A 17834-nucleotide genomic window follows, 5' to 3' on the forward strand; every position below is an offset into this window, starting at 1 on the left:
GTATATTAAAAAAGAAAAAAAAAAGTTATAATTTTTTATAGCTTGAGTTTTTATGAGCACATTTATGTGTGAAGGTGCTTTAGTGTGCATAGTTTATGAAATGTGACACTGCAAATGCATATAAATAAATGTCGCTGCTAATATTTCACATATAGCGGCTGCAATCATCAAACCATAAATAATCAACTTTGTATGAAGTATATTGAAAAAAAATCATTTATTGTGTTTTTTAGACCATGAAACGGAGTTGCATCATGACAAAAACATGCCAATTTAAGGGTTAAAGATTATAAAACTTCACTAATATTTCATATGTATGTTCAGAACTGATGCTGATTTAAAGCATTAAAAAAGAATTTTTTTTTTTTAGTTTTTATGAGCACATTTATGTGCGTAGGGACATTTACTTAACTTTTTTGAAGGGGCATCAAAGGGTTAAAAAACACCATACAGACATGTTAACAAGGTAAAGAAGTTGATATTCATTGGAGGGGGTCTTAATTTCATTTATTCAATTTATTTAGATTATAGACACAGGAAGAACACTCTAAACAAAATTCGAAGAAAAGCTTGTTTGAAGAAAAGAAAAAAACTTCAACATCCAAGATCTTTGATTTGCTGACCAGCAAATCAAGAAATGACCAAATTCACATCATCTTTCTCATCTATCTTCGCCTTTTTTGTCCTCTGGATTTGACTTTCCAAAACACATCCTATGCAGACTTTTCTGCAGACACCTACTGTACGTGCTTTCAGGCACTGGAATGTCCTTGAACATAAGACCAAGGAGAGTGTACTAAAATCATATTCACTTGCAACCCCACTATAACACACAGACAACAACATAATACCAGCAAATAGTTCGATTTTCAGGTCTCTTTCTGCAAGTTGATTTCTTAAGCTCACTAAAATGAACGACTGTACACGTGAATATGAGCATCTTTAGAATGAAGTGAAGAGTCATTCATGGTCCAACTGATCCTTGGCCTGTCAGGTGTTGATATTCAGAAGGCTGCAGTGGTGAGATCGCTTTACAGGTTGTAATTAAACAGAGGATCAAACTGTGATTCAGACTAATCATTATGACTTGACTCAGCTCTCAGCAGGAAAACGAAGCTAAGCTCTGAGTGTAAGCAACACGAGCGTGTTCATCTGTTGTTAACTAGACTCACTCAAGTGTAGTTCATTACAGCCACCTACTTTCTGCATATTAAAAGGCAGCTAAGTCTCACTGCTGAGTGGGGAGTGTGTTTGAACACCGGTTTCTGATGTGCTTGCTTTAATCACCTTCAGAAAAGCCCAGAATAGAAAGAAACAAACTCATTTGAGAAGTGAGGGATGAAGGCGAGGGAACCAGAAAAAAGAGGGAACAGCGGGGTGAAAAAGGAGGCAAAGAAGTGAGAAGAAGAGACAGAACTGAGGAAGAAAACAGGGGTTTGTCTCCGCTCTTGTTACAGTCACCATTAGAACTACTGCAATGCACCTCTCAACCATTATGTCAAATATAAATCCACATTTAAGAAAGTTTGACAGCAACTCTGCAGCTGAGGAACGAGAACCACCACCTGTGCTTCTCCATGTGGACACAGCAACAGGGAAAAGTTTGCTGCTGAGCCAAAACCACCTTACAGAAACACACCAACTTTACTAGAGCTTGTTTTAACTGTGCAGCACTGAGCATTTGCTCAATGCACCAAATACGGTAAGTTATATAGTGTGTACCACACTCTCTATTACGGTCTGCTGCTCTGTCTGTATTGCTGGTTCTTTGGGTGTCCTCAGACAGAACACGAGGCAAAGTTTGGGTTGCAGTCAGGTCCCCCGGATCCTAATCCGAACAAGCATCAGTAGGACCCCACCTTGTAACCCACAGGACTTAAAGGATCTGCCACAGATACCCTGGTGCTTCACACCAAAGGACAGGCCCAGAGGTCTTTTGTCCATGCCTCAATAGGTCAGGTACCAGCACGTCCCACAGATGCCTGATTGAGATCTGGGGTATTTGGAGATCAGGTTGATGCCTTGAGCTCTTTGTCATGTTCCTCGGGCCATTCCTGAGCAGTGTGGCATGGTGCATTGTTCTGCTGAGGGTGGGGGCACTGCCATCAGGGAGTGATGTTGCCATGAGGGAGTGTGCCTGGTCTGCAGCAGTGTTTGGGTGGGTGGGGCATGTCAAGTGGCAACCACATGAATGCCTGGACCCAAGGTAAAATGATTAATGTTGCTCACGTCACCTGTCAGTTATCGTTGTAATTATGTGTTGTCTGCTTTGTGATTCATTATCTTGTCACTGATTGTATAACAAGTGTTTGGCTATTTGATTAGTTTATTGTCATTTTAATGCCTCTCTCTGCATCTGTGACAGCTGCGGCAGAAGGCATCCCTCTATCCATCTGTAATATTCTTGTGAACACCTTATCTTAGGAGGGCTTTGAGATAATGTCCTCATATTTGGCACAAACATCCACCTGGACTCAAGGATGACCTGATTAGATTTTGGTCGTCAACTGTCAAAGGTCAAGGTCCTGTGACTTCACATCTATCCCATTTTCATGAACATGGTATCTTAGGAAAGCCTTGAGAAAACGTCTTCAAATTTGGCACAAACATCCACCTCTCTGAGATGATCTAATTAGCTTTTGGTAGCTAAAGATCAAAGGTCACTGTGCCCGCATAAAACACACAAAATTTCACATAAATGGATGTGGATGGGATAAAATGACCAAGTAATGACATTATATATCCAAAAGGTCAAACATCAACTTCACTGTACCATCATAACTGCATGAAAGAACATTTGGTCATATAGTGAATTAGTGACACTAGTCTCAGGTGTCCACCTTGAAGCTGTGAAGTGTCCATATTTAAGAATTTGTAGCTTCATTGCAGCAACATCCATATTTTTAGTATTCTGTCATGGCTACATGTGAGTCTGGACAGACCAGGCCCCCAGGAAAGCAGCTCAGCTTTGCTTCCAATTTTTCCCAGTGGTGACTCACGGTATTGCAGTAAAAACTGCCCTGCTAAAAATGCACAAAATATCTAAAGAAAATTCACCAAACTGCCCAAGATGCAAAATCAAAGAAGGAACATTCTTACACATCTTCTGGCAGTGTGAAAAACTAAATAGTTTCTGGAACAGGATTCATTTGCAAAATCAGTTTTAAAATTAGAATTTGAGTTGTCTCCATGTGTTTACCTCCTAAATGATATAATCAACTGTCATTTAGATCAAAAGAAAAGCAGACTGTTGATTACCATAACCTATTTTGCCAAGAAATGTATTCTTCTTTTATGGAAAAGTGAACGTTTACCAACATTTAGTATGCTTTTGGACCACATAGCTCAATTTCTTCCTTTGGAAAAAAGAACTCTTGAAAGGCATAATGTGGGTCACTTGTTCCATGACCTTTGGCATCCGTTGTACGCTGAAATTGAAAGAAATGATTTATGAATGTATCTGATTGGTCACTGTTTGTGTATTATAATTGCATTTTTGGCTTTTCGATGAGTTTTTGTTATTGTATTGTTTCATTTCTTTTTGTCCTTGTTTTTATTTACTTATTTATTTATTGTTCTTTTTTTTATGTGGGTATGTATGGGGTGGTGGACTGGGGTAGGCGTGGGGCACACTTGTACACCCGTGAAGCAAACGAATATTGTTGGACATCTTTTTCTGTAACTAAAGGAAAATAAAAAGAAGATAAACAAAAAAATCCCCTGCGGCCCAAAAAGCATTTTCCCATAGGCAACCATTATAAAAAATGACATCTGTAAAACTGTTGACAGACCACCTCAAACTGCAAACAAGGTCAATTATGACTCTTTCTATTAAGAATTTTCATGGAGGTGTTATAGTTGTAAAACTTTCCTCAAGCTGAGAAAAGCAATGACGTCATCGTAATGTAAAGTCTATGAGTCGAGCAGGAACTTGTGGGTGGAGCCAGTGGGAGAAACACTACTGCGCATATTGAGTGGGCTGCATATCTCAAAAGTAAACACAAAAGCTAGAAAGTTTTTGCAGTTTCTGCAGGTGAGCAGTTTAACTAGACTGAATAGGCGCCATCTTGGCGTGTAAGGCAGGTTTCTCTCTCCTGTCTTACCAGTAAGCCTACTAGTTACTGAATTAACGATCAGAGGGCTGTGGGTGAAGTAGGAGCACGGGGACAGCTTCTCTGGGTAACTTGATCCACTTTAATGTCCGAAAAAGACCGTCGGACAACTTTCATTACCTGCATATAAGGTGCGCCATATTAAATAGTTGCTGAGTAAAATATGTAAACCATTTATGTACGCAGTTAACATCAAATTATTAAATTATATTACAAAAATAATCTAATTTAACACCATTATACATCTATGGGATAGACATGAATGTAAACTGTAACTTCACTGGTTAGTGGAGGCATGCAACCTCAAGGCAGCAATTCTTTATTGTATTTTAATTGAGCGAGCTTTGTGCTTCTTTCCGTTTACATTTAACAAGGTCACACTGTGGAGTGTAGTTTTAAGTGGCATACTGTTGAACACAGAGTTAAGGAAGAGCCCTATTGAAAAGATAATTGGACAAAGAGCTTGAGGTGGAAGTCTGCACTTGGGCGCAGCGCGACAATGCTGTGCCAGCGCACCTCAGTTTATATTAATGTGTTTGCCTGATTATATCTAACACAGAATTTAACATGACATTGATTATCGACTCCAGTCAAAACATATCTGTATATCAACTTTCAAAATCTCCTTTTAGATCAACAGTGTTTAGCATCATGTGACCTGCCCTGAGCTGGGAGAGCCGACTCGCTCAGAGCTGTGAGAATGTGTAAAACAAACACCGTGTATGTGTAAATGCTGTTTGACCTTTTAGCTCAGGCTACACTGAGCAAGCAGGCAGTGACAAGGAGTACGAGTGGTTTACCACAGCAGCAAGCCTGCGACAGACACGTTACGGAGCATGATGATGCCAGAGTATTAACCAAGAGGATTATTCAGATGAGAATGAGAGTCATTTGCAATGCAAATTAAAACAGTATTTAAAGTAGAGTAACATGCCCTTCAAATAACTTCTGCTGCAGAGAAATCACAGTTCTCCTCCCTGTTAAAATAGTTATAAGGTGGGAAGTGCAGCACATGAAAGAGTCAGCGCTTCCACACTGAACATCACCATCACACTGAATTATCGTCGGCTCGGCCTCCTCTCTTAGATATGGCAGACTGTATCATAATCATTTCATGGACAGTTTTGTAAGGGAATTCAGCATGTGATTAATTCATTAAAATCACTCTGTGTTCCTCCCGCAGGTTAAATAGCTTAAAGAATCAATAAGCCCTTGTGACGAACTGTGTTGTGCTGAAACTGTACAGCAAAGTGGCATGAAGATGCACAGAGATGCAGTGTGCCAGTGTTGTGTGTGTGTGGGTGGGTGGTTGTACAGTTCAGTGCTGTGGTGGATGCTGTAGACACTGAAAACAACAATGTAGGACTATGTGGTTTTGAGCTTGGCCCATGATTCTTTGTGGATTATTTCTCTTTAATTTGGATCTGTTGACTAAAAAAAAAAAAAGATCAAATCACAGTACAGTCACTTTGCATGCATGTAGGTGACTAAATGTTCATAAACAAATTCCTGTATTAGGTATAATATGTTGTCTAGAACTTAGATTTTTTGCCATCATCGTTTTTCCATAAAGTTATGTTTTTATACACTATTAATTTACATCAGCAAATATGTTTTAAAGACAAAATAGAATTCACTGTCAATGTATTTCATTTGTTTTCTGACAAAATCCATGAATGACAACTAAACACGATCATTGTTTTCATGGCAATGTTTAGGGACTTAAACTACTTGGCTACTTGGATGAAGTTATAGGAATATCTAAATAATATGTATTAAAATTCAAAGGATAAGGCTGGGGTTTCTCTATTTTTATTTTTATATTTTGGTTAACAATACCTCAGTCTGTCTATCGAAAAATTTCCAACTTATGGCATACAGCCCCAAGCCCATTGCTTCCTGCTAAAGACATAAGTCGGAGGATATGTAAAAGAGACATGAATATACAAAATAGATTGATTAAAAAAAACAAGTTGCACTTACAGTTTACATCTATGACTGTAAAACATGGCAGCGCACAAAATGTATACAATCATCAAAGTTTCAGGGTGGGCACCCAAGATAGGTGTCACCAATTCAATGCCTGATATGATGTTAAGTAATGGCCGGAAAAGTGTTTTTGCGGATCATTATGATGTCACAGTGAAGTTGACCTTTGACCTTTTGGATAAAAAATGTCAACAATTCTTCATTTTATGTATTTGTGTGAAATTTTGTCATAATTGGTGTATTATTTCTTGAGTTATGGCCAGAAACATGTTTTGTGAGGTCACAGTGACCTTGAACTTGAACCACCAAATTCTGATCCATTCATTCTTGAGTCCAAGTAGACGCTTGTGCCAAATTTTAGGAAATTCCCTCAAGGTCTACTTTGTGGATTCAATTTTGTGTTCTTGGACGTTAGTCTGGGGCGCCGTCTGCCATTGGGTGTGCTAGCCGCTGCTACCGCCGATCTCCGCAAGGGATGTGAGGACTCTAAAACTTCACCAGGGCCTCCATCGGCATATGGGTGAGTAGATAATAGCTGAATTTTCATTTTTGGGTGCACTATCCCTTTAAGTTGGCAAGTAAACATACTTCATATAAGCTTAACAACAATCTTCAAAGTCTAACCATGTGGTTTTAGTGCCTAAACCCAAAAAAATTAAAGTGAAACCAAATAAAATTGCAACAGTTTCACAATGTTGAATATGCACCCTCTGACTTATTGGTAGGTGCAGTTTGCCTTGTCTGAAGCATTATAATTGTAGTGATAACAACTGATAACTACTATCTAATGGGCTGATAACATCTACCCACAAATTGGTGGCCTGGCCAATAATCTATGCACAAGAGTTAAGATACTATTAATATTTTGAATTACAAACTCCTATATTCTACACTCAGGTTGATATTTCTGCACCATTTATGGCCCAAAATGCTGCATATGTGCTATACAGGTACACAGGAGTTCTGACACCTTTTTATTTCAGTTGTAGCACATTGGCTCATTCAAGGACTTCCTATAGAAGTACACCTTAAATATTTTATGGACACTGTTGTATTCTCTGCCATGGAAAACAAATCAACACCTCATCAGTTAGGAAATGATTAAAAAAATGGGATTTGGGAAGATAAGATGCAAAAAGTGTTCTTGTTTCAGGGTTATTGTTTCGACACCCCACCCATTCTCCCGCCATTGTCATCAGCGACAGCTCCTTATCTGGCTAATGAAGCATAGCAAACACGCTGATGCAATTTTTACATAAGGTTCATGGTAACAAATCAGTATGCCAGTTAAGTTCAGTCTTCCACTGAACAAGATATCTTTCATTCATTATTGATGTTGTGTGAGAGAAGCTTTCCCCTGAAGGCACACTAGGATTCCCATAGCCAGACTCAGCATCAAAGGCTTCTCTATAATCTTGTCTTCTCTTTTCCCACCCCTCCACTCCCTGACTCTCCACATTACATGGTCCATCTTATTCATTTACTGCTATCCCTCGCCATACGTGTTTAATTATGCTATCACTTGTAGTAGATAATGTGATACAGAGATGAACAGTGCAACGGCTGCTATTTGTGATATCCTTATTAAGAGCTAAATTTTCATATAGAGCATTGATTGTGCATGGATGGCTTATACTGTATAGCTTACATTGTTTCATCTCTGCATTACCTTACTAATCTACAGTGCATGGTAGCACACTATGTAGCTTTACTGGGAAAGCTATGCAACATACCTGCCAGGGTAAGGAGACTTTATACACTGAGGCTCTGCAGTCTCAGATATACTTCTTAAGGTGCTGCTGTAGCCACAACAGAGATGTCAGTTGTGTGTCAAATTATTTAGAAGCTGTGTCCACTTCAGAGGATGTCTTCTTTGAATGTGGTTGAGGTTCAGTAGTATTTAATTAATCAGAATTCTTCCAAATCTAATTAAATTTAGCTTTTGAGATTTGACAGGAAAACTGAAAGATTCAATTTAGATCTGTGGTCACCAAGCTGAGGGCAGAAACACTGGAGACCTAAGTAGCAGTAGCTACAACCTGAAAATAAGAGACCCTGCAACAGATATGAAATGTTAAACTTCAAAACGTACAAATATCAATTAATTTGAAAACTTTTTACTCACTTACATCAAGTAGGTTAAATTTCTAATGCTAATTAGCTTGAAAATTTGTTACTTGCTGGTGTTGAGTGACTTAAAAAAATACTTGCTAGGGTTAATTAATGTGAACACTTATTACTTGCTTTCACTGACTAAACTTAAACCTTGTCAATTTGCTAACATTAATTAACTTGAAAATGTTTTGCTTGCTAGTGTTAATTAACTTGAAACTTGTTACTTGCTTATGCTTAGTAACTTGAAAACCTGTCACTTCCTTATCTTAATTATCTTGAAAACATGTTGCTTGCTAACGTTAATTAACTTGAAAACTTGTTGCTTGCTAACGTTAATTAACTTGAAAACTTGTTGCTTGCTAATGTTAATTAACTTGAAAACATGTTGCTTGCTAACGTTAATTAACTTGAAAACTTGTTGCTTGCTAACGTTAATTAACTTGAAAACATGTTGCTTGCCAACGTTAATTAACTTGAAAACTGTCACTTGCCAACATTACCTTCAAAACTTGTCACTTGCTTATGTTCATTAACTTGAAAACTTGTTGCTTGCTAACGTTAATTAACTTGAAAACTTGTTGCTTGCTAATGTTAAATAACTTGAAAACTTGTTGCTTGCTAACGTTAATTATCTTGAAAACCAGTTGCTTGCCAACATTACCTTCAAAACTTGTCACTTGCTTATGTTAATTACCTGGAAAACTTGTTTCTTGCTAACGTTAATTAACTTGAAAACTTGTTGCTTGCTAACGTTAATTAACTTGAAAACTTGTTGCTTGCTAATGTTAATTAACTTGAAAACATGTTGCTTGCCAAAGTTAATTAACTTGAAAACTGTCACTTGCCAACGTTACCTTCAAAACTTGTCACTTGCTTATGTTAATTAACTTGAAAACTTGTTGCTTGCTAACGTTAATTAACTTGAAAACTTGTTGCTTGCTAACGTTAGTTAACTTGAAAACTTTTGCTTGCTAACGTTAATTCACTTGAAAATTTGATGCTTGCAAACATTACCTTGAAAACTTGTCACTTGCTAACGTTAAATAACTTAAAAACTCATTACTTGCTATTGTTGAGTAACTGGTAAACTTTCTCGCTAACGTCAATTAAAGTAACAGAATATAGGATTTAACAGCATTAAGTGGTGAGGTTGCAGATTTCAACCAACTGAATACCCTTACCCTCATCCCTCCCTTTCCAAGCATGTAGGAAAACCTATGGTGGCCTTCCCTCAATGGCGTAAATATCAATGGTGCAACCAGTACAGTGCACTACTATGACAACACTAGATTACTCGTGAAACTAGCGGACCGTTACAGGCAAATCACCCTGTCACACTGAGCTGTGAGCCAACTTGTGATCGTATATTGTGACAGTTGAAATTGGGCTGTGGTGGTTTGAGTCCAGGGCAGGCTGTAAGATTAGCGTTGATAAATTTGACGCCTTAGTGTTCGTGGTGCTGAAGGCTGGTTTGTAGGGTGGGACTTACATGGTAAGCCACTTCATGGTGACATAGCAATTGTCTGCTTTCCACAATTGTGGCCTTCTAATGCCAGAATTTTAAGGATATGTGGAATACTAAGGGCTATCCTTTGTAGCCCTCAGTATTCCACTGAATCCAAGTCATTTGACTGTGAGTTCAAGGCTGGAACTTAAAACTATTTTCTTTTGCATACCATACAGATTCAGTCCAGAAGCCATTAGTTCTTTCATACCCAATTAAAGACCAGGCACTAAGCCCCTTTTGTTTGCTGAACAGTGGGACTAACTGATATATTATGCTTTTGCTGTATCCCGTTGGCAAAACAGCAGAAACGTCCTTCCTGGAAGCGAAGGCTTCTAGGGCAGTCTTCTGTTCCTCTCTCAAGGAAAAAGATAGTTGGCTTAGTGTTTCTTCCAAAGCTAAATTGAATGGACGCAGTCCTTCGGCAGCTGACTTCTAGGAAGTCTGACTTCAGACTTCTACAGCGCAGCGCTGTCCTCATCATGTTACACCCACCCAGAACCCGCCTCTGTCAGACAGACTGATCTGATTGGTCCGATAGGTGATGCTAGTCGGGGCCAGATTCCTGTGCAGTGCAAATTAGAATTTGCTAGGGGCGGGGCATCTGGATTTCCAGGTTATTAAGTCTTTTATACCCAATTAAAGACGGTGCCCTAGCATTGTTCCAATCTCTCATTATTCCGACCTCTCATTAGTCCGACGTCCCGTTGTTCCGATATGTGATTATACTAGGCTATACTGTATTTGTGTACCATAGAGGATCAGTAATGCAACAAAAGTAGGCTACTGGTTGGGATACAAGTGTCATAGAGAGGAGAGAGTGAAACACCATAACCTCCTGTTATTAACTCTGGGGTCGGGGTTGTGTGGGGAGCTCTCCGCGGTGCTGAACGGCTCCCAGTGGACGTATTTCTGCCTTGATGGTGCTCCACGACCGGCTCTAGGTCAGCTGGGAAAGGCTTGAGGCGAAGCAGGCTCACGGGCTATGTGTTTGCCACTTTCTTTTTCATTTTAACCCACACCATGATCTTTTCCTGACCCTAACCAAGTGGTTTTTGTGCCTAAACCTAACCAGACCTTAACCACAGGGCATCATGATGATTTCGGAACAACAGGACTTTGGAACAATGGGTTTAATATGGTCAGAACAATGGGATGTCGGACCAGTGGGCTGTCGGACCAATGGGCAGACCCCCTGAAAGACCATTTCTGTCATCACTTCAAAGAGCTCCTGAAATGGGACATGGCTGTCGTTTTGGGAAGGTTTACAATGGGCACACTAACACACCAAGATGATGAATATGGTAAACATTATGCCTGCTCTACATCAGCATGTTAACACTGGTAACGTGATTATGTTAGCATGCTGATGTTAGCATTTAGCCCACTGTGGCTAAACACAATCACACAGTGCCGTAGACTCTCAGTCTTGTTTCAACAAACAGCACCAAAATGTCAGAGAGAATACGAAGCATACTACATTGTTTATGGCGTCCAAATAGCCTGCATAGTTTCTAAATGTGTCTGTTTGAATAAAATAATGGCAACAAAGGCACCACAGATATCTATGGCTTATAATACCTACGGCATCATTTAGATATGCTTCATGGTTAGGAATGCCATTACTTACAGCAAGCCACTAAGTGTCTGTGTTCCAGGAAAACCTTAATTTTCTTAGAAAACTCATTATCATGACCTGAACAGGTCACTGATCTCTTCCATGGACCTTGCACTGATAGCAATAAACTCATCTCAGGTTGAAAAAAGTTTTTTGCAGTGACAGAAGGAGGCAAATTAGCTTCTGTAGCTTACATACTGAACAATGCCTGGCTCTCTGCTCAAGAAGAAAAAAAACTCGATTGCAAGTCTACAATTGGACAAGCTGTCCGTGACTAACATGGCTGTGCAAACACTGCCAGAGTTTAGGGTTCCATTCCCCAGAGCAAGGCACAGACAGTGCCAGGGCGTCCGTCCTGGTATGCGGGGAGCAGGAATCCAACTCATTCCATTGTACCACTGTAACTGAAAGCCCTCGACATGTATTCATCATTAGAGGCAATTGCAGTCAATCTCTTTCAGACATAATATTTGGCTCCCTGACACGTCTGCTCCTCCCCTTCATCTCCAAATGTGTGGAGGGGAGAATCATGTTCAGCACTCTGCAGTATTTGTTAAGCAGCAAGTGGAGACACTTAGTGGGGCAGCAGCTGTCACCCCGTCACAGACAGCTCAGATTATATTATACTTTTCACTTGCTATTATACTGTTTATACATTTTATACTTATATATCAGTATTTCCTATTTAATGTGCATATGATACATGATTATATGCACTATACATAAACACAATGTTCTAAATTCTTACATGTGTATGTTTATATTATGTATTGTATGTATAGTTTCGAGGGCCTAGTTTTCCTGCCTGATGTTCTACAACATTCCCAATGGGCATGGGCAAGGGTGCACAAAATTTTGGGCGTTTCACAGTACAAACAAAGCCCTCAATATGTACAGGGAAAAGGCACTTGAGATATATGATTTGTAAAAGGCATATGTGATGTCAATGATCAGTACTGAGATTGCTCATTTATGTAATTTGAGGAGGTTAAAGACCTAATAAAGTGGATTTCTGGAGGTTATTTACAGCTGAGGAGCAGTGTAAGATCTTCCATTGTACTGAAAAGGATAAAGGAAGAAGAGAATAAGGTTAAAGGGTTTCTGAGTTGTCCTCATACTCGACACTCGCCCCCAATTTTTTTATAGGAAAATGTCAGATATTGTAGCTAAAATGTGTGACAGCCTGAGACTAATATGGCAAAAGGATCTTAGTTGTGAGATTAGGGAAGATTTACGGCAGGATTTGAGCTGGAATTGGGCTACAAGGGATGCGAGAAGTAAGTTTATCCATTGTAAAGTCACACATAGATATTATTATACACCTCTGAAACTGTTTAAGATGGGCTTACTGCAAAACAATAAATGTTGGACATTGCTCCATGCTCTATGGGACTGTCCCAAGGTGGTACCTTTGTGGAAGGTCGTAGTGAGAAATCTCAAAGGGTGGCTCAGACATGCTGTACCAGAATCCCCACAGCTGTGTCTGTCAGGGGACAAATCTCTTGTGTTACCAGACCTTACAGAAGCAGAATTTGGAAAGACAGGAACAGGTTTTATTGTCGTGCCGAGGTTTATTCTGCGTCCACACAGGCCGGAGTTAGAGAGGCCCAAACTAATGACAGAGACTGCTGCCGAATATGGCAAAGAGAGGGTACTGGGTTAGGGGTGAGGAGTGTCTTTGGGGTATTTTGTTTGTTTGTTCATGTAGTTGTTTTTGTTTATTTGCTTTGCGGTCATGTCACCCAGTGTATTGAGTGTTGTCTTCTCTGGTATCATCTGTCATGTGTTGCTTCACTACGGGACAGGATGTGTACATATGTAGTTACACCCATCGTTATTGTGCCAGGGTGGTTCTTTGTGGCCACCTTTTTAGATTAGATGTCCCTTTTTCCTCTTGTGAATCCTCTCGTATCACATCCGTATCATTTTTGAATAAAGTCAATATGATAAAATGAAATAAGAATTTAAATTTCATGTTTCTCTGACTTCTCATCAACGTTGCCATAAATGTTCAGTCTTACTGAGTGGTAGGTGGACTTTGGGAATCATTTTTCTAATTAATCAATGGCTTTTTTGCCCCCTGGCTGGAAATCCGGCCTGGAAACAAGCACCAGCCCTCAAAAAAGAGTATCACCCTAACCCTGACATGCATTCTGGGACACGGCACACCCCACAAATTAGGATTCAACACTTATTCCTCAGCTGCGGTTGAGTCATTTGAAGCCTATGCTCTCTGACAGAGCAGTGAAGAAAATTCTAGCACTGTAATAAGGTTGTGTTTTTTTTAAAGAGCCCTGAGTTTCATCCTCTGAAGACTGAAATGGGATGAGACAGAGAAGCAACAGCGATGTCTCTGAAACTCAGCTGAGCAGCTCTGACTACAGCGGGCTGCCCTTCAGAATGTCACACAGCGCCGTGATAGATCTCCTCTTATCCCTGAGAGCATTTTGCCACCTACTGACTGTTAGTGGTAATCACATGACTAATCCCATTTCACACACACCTTCCACATACATGCAGGGTGCGGTGGTGCAAGTTTGGGATATCTATTATTAAAAATCACATTTGAAAAATCCATGATGACAAATGTAAGGGGGTGTTTTTCTGTGCAAAAATTTGTGGATACTGAGCTTTAAAAACAAAACCTTGAAAAATAAGAGCACCAGGCATCTAAGTAATGTAAATCCTCAATAAAAAATGAAAATGTATGGAATAATTAAAAAGCTTTGATTTGGGCACAAGGCTCAACATGAAAGCGCTGAAGGAACACTGGAATTGCTGATGGAATTAAGCACATTATTAATGTAGGCTTACTTGAGGCTATTGCATCTCTGAGGTTCATCCTTTGATATCTCCCAAAGTCATTAATATTGCATACTGTAGCTGAAGTCTTAATCACCAGATCCACCAGTGTATAAGGCACTACTTTTTTTGTATCCAGAGCGAGGATTTCTCACAGAAACAAGTTGCAGACAATATCAACCCAGCGATCATTTAAACACAAACTGCCATTGACTTTGAAATCCCCATTGACAGCATGTCATTCTGTCATGGCTCCGTTTCCCCCTGATGGCATTTCATCGAGGACAATGCTGCGGTGCGCATACAAGTGGGTTAATTAAAAGATTCATAAGTCAATCAGAGAACATTAACATACTCGAGAGCGGTTTCAATGCACAGGGTTCAGCGCGAGAAAACATCAAAGGGTTTAAACTGCAGGCATGAAAGGCATGGGAAATGAGCTTTCAAAAGGAGAGGCACTGCCAAAGCCTGCAGGAGGAGAGGAGCCTCTCGCTGACTCTCAGGTACTCTGAGCCTCCGATGAAGCCCTCATACCCCACTGGCTGCATGAGGAGGAGGAGGAGGAGGAGGAGGGAAGCAGAACAGGAGTTCACATAATCATGTCTTGTTTTTTTTTTTTTTTAAAACCTTCCTTTTCGTCTGTGAATTAAATTATTGGTTCAAATCCGACTGAATGCATGTGCGTTAAGTCAGTGTGCTGCTGGACATGCATTCTCCACTGTACCTGCACTGAAACCAGTTCTCCTGTCTTGAACATCAAATACTTTTTAATTAAAAACTAACATGAAAAACAAATTAAGACAGAAATATTCAAAATATTAATGCAGTTGTGTGATTTTACATGAAATGTGAACAACAAATGTCCCAAAAGGCGTCACTGCGCTCTGCTGGACTGTTTCCTAATTTTACACTGGTCACTTAGGTTGCAACAGGTAAGTGCCATCCCATTCACAACCATCATCATCATCATCATCATCATCACTATCATCACTATCATCACCACCGCTGTCCAAACTGTCTCCGCCAACCTTCATTCATTCATTCATTCATGAATGCCAAAAGCAACACCAGCACATGCAAACTAAAGAGCCAAGCATGCTGGGACTGAAGGTGGCCGGATGTTTGTGTGTCCATGCTCCAATGCTCTGCCACTTCCAGACGCACCAAAACAAACCCGTCAGGTGCCTGGATGCACGCAGCCACGCGCCATTCCCTGACCCACTTTACCCGATATGACAGCTCTGACGAGCCGCAGCATGTTCCCACGTCACCTAACTTTTTCTGATGTGTGGTTAATTTCACGCATATAGAGAGAAAAATATATGTAGTCGCTTCAAGAGTCGTCCGCCGCAGAATGCATCTCATCCAGACATGACAGTGTGGAGAAACTTACCCGCATCCCGCACCTGCTCCTGACATCTTGATCTCAAACTTGTATCCTTAGTTGACGCTCCTCGCCCTCCGCGGCTTAACCTTTGCTTGAATGCAGCCGAGCGGAGAGAAGAGCCGCCGTTATTTCCTCTTGGGGAGGTGGGGTGAAGTCCTTTTGGCACAGGGTACCAGACCCGACGGCGCGCAGCCGCTGCTCACAGACGGAGCGCTTTATTATTTCTAACGGGCGCGCTACCGCAACATGGCAATACGGGGTCTAACCCAGCGTGATGGGAGCGCTCGTTAAAAACCGACACTGTTAACCACATGACACGAGCATTTAGGTGGCGCTTACCCGCACTACACAGTTCATCACATCGTCTCCACTAATGACTTCAGCGGGGCAGCATCACAGAATCCCCTCCGTCTGGCGTGGAGAGCTGTGAGCTGAATCCCGTTTGAAATATGGAGGGTTAATGGGAGCATCACCTCTTGGGAAACAGCACAGACTTTGCGAAAAAATTTAAAGATGCCTTTTTGATCGTTGAGGGGTTCTTTCAATTTCGGCATAACATTGATCCAACAAGGAGCACTTTCTTTTAATAAAATGTCAACTTTTATAAACTATTATCACGGTTTCCACACTGCACAGCATGAATGATGATTAGAGAACATTAAAAGCACGTCAGTTATTTAAGTTGATATTTTACATAGTTAAGTTTCATTTAAACATGTTTAATTAATGTCGAAATGAAAAACAGATTCCAACAATGTATGCGATTTCTTAAGGCACTTCTTATCAACTACCTTCTTCTCTAATGATTTAAGAAATCTTAAATTGTCATTTTTCATAAAGGAGTTCAACACTGATTTCCTTCTTTTCCATAAAAGGCTCAAATATAGACATCCAAACTGACTAAAAGCTGCTTTTTACAGTAACAGTATATGAATAAATGAATGTGGCCTTTTCTGGGTCAATATAACTCCATCCATCAGTCCCACCGGGTGCCCTCAGGCAGTGAGGCACTAAAGCCCTCCAGCTCAGAGAGAAATGGTCAGCTGAGAATCTGAAATTGTCTCATTCACTGATTCAAGTTGCTTGTTGCAATTTTTACAACCACAGGAGTTTGATTTTGTGGAGGTGCAATGAGCTCTCAGCTGAAAATGTCACTCCAGAAAATCAGTTTAGTCACTTACTCCCCTTTCTTTCATTTTATTCCTACTGTGTGAGAGTACTGTCACTAATTATACTGTAGCCTAATAACGTAGGCTACAATATTTCTCAGCATGATTTTAACCAAAAAGTAGTGAGCCCGAGGAGTATTCTCAGTTTCATTTTTATACAACAGTTTGTGCCAACATGCCTGTTCATACACAGTAATATGGACACTCAACACATCATGTAGTGACATGATCACCTATTTAAACTACTGATCTGCTGCTCTGTTTAGTGTTCATCATACATGCATGTTTTAATACAAGCTGTCCTAAGTGTACAATTTTCTACTTTTACCTTTCCCGTCTATGTACCAAGCTTGCAGGATGCGGGGAAAATCTGCGACATCATCAGGGATCAGAATCAGAGCTATGTCATTGTTTTTTGAGACACGTGACCAATGCATTGCGATTCATTGAAATACATGTGGGGATGTTAACATGGCAACCCATTTTTAACTGAACTCGTCAAATACCACCTCTTTGTCAATGTCCTGAACGTCAAAATGTGACACATCAGTCTGCCTCATGCATCAGTTCCAGATCTTCACGGACAAAGTCTTGTGCTTGTGCTTGTTACATACATTTTCAAAATAAACTTGCAACGTAGGTAAAACACTTTACTTGTACTTCCTTAGGTGTAGGCAACAAAGTCCCTGGTTAGGTTTTGGAGAAAACATCATGGTTTTGCTTGAAATAAGTAAGGTTCTTACTAATGTAATCAAATCAAATCAAGTTTATTTATATAGCACATTTAAAAACAACCGCAGTTGACCAAAGTGCTGTACAATATAAAAGAATGACACATAAATATATAGCAACATAAAATGTACACAAATATAAAACAGAATAAACTGGTAGGAACAATTACAAACATGAAAATATAAAATAAAATACTAAAGTTCAAATTTGTGTGTCGTCAGTATAACAGTGAAAAGAGACTTTGCGCTGGAGGAAAATGGAGCCTAATGGAAGCATGTACAGTGCAAATAAAATGGGCCCTAGGATGGAACCTTGAGGTACACCACAAGTGATACGGGCAGATGAGGAGGAGAGGCCCCCAATCTTAACAGAAAAAGACCTGTCCGATAAATTGGAGGCAAACCCC

At 40.0% G+C, this 17834-nt stretch overlaps 1 protein-coding gene across 1 annotated transcript in view; it reads right to left on the reverse strand.

Annotated features, from left to right (window-relative positions):
- LOC117263000 (retinoic acid receptor beta-like) overlaps window positions 1-15718 on the reverse strand; it is a 269912-nt gene extending 254194 nt beyond the window's left edge. Inside the window, exon 1 of the mRNA XM_033636123.2 lies at window positions 15534-15718. The gene's annotated coding sequence lies outside the window, so the exon portion shown is untranslated. The remainder of the gene's footprint in view (window positions 1-15533) is intronic.
- Window positions 15719-17834: the final 2116 nt, after the last annotated feature.

Source organism: Epinephelus lanceolatus, chromosome 16 (genome assembly GCF_041903045.1).
Source record: "Epinephelus lanceolatus isolate andai-2023 chromosome 16, ASM4190304v1, whole genome shotgun sequence".
NCBI lineage: Eukaryota > Metazoa > Chordata > Actinopteri > Perciformes > Serranidae > Epinephelus > Epinephelus lanceolatus.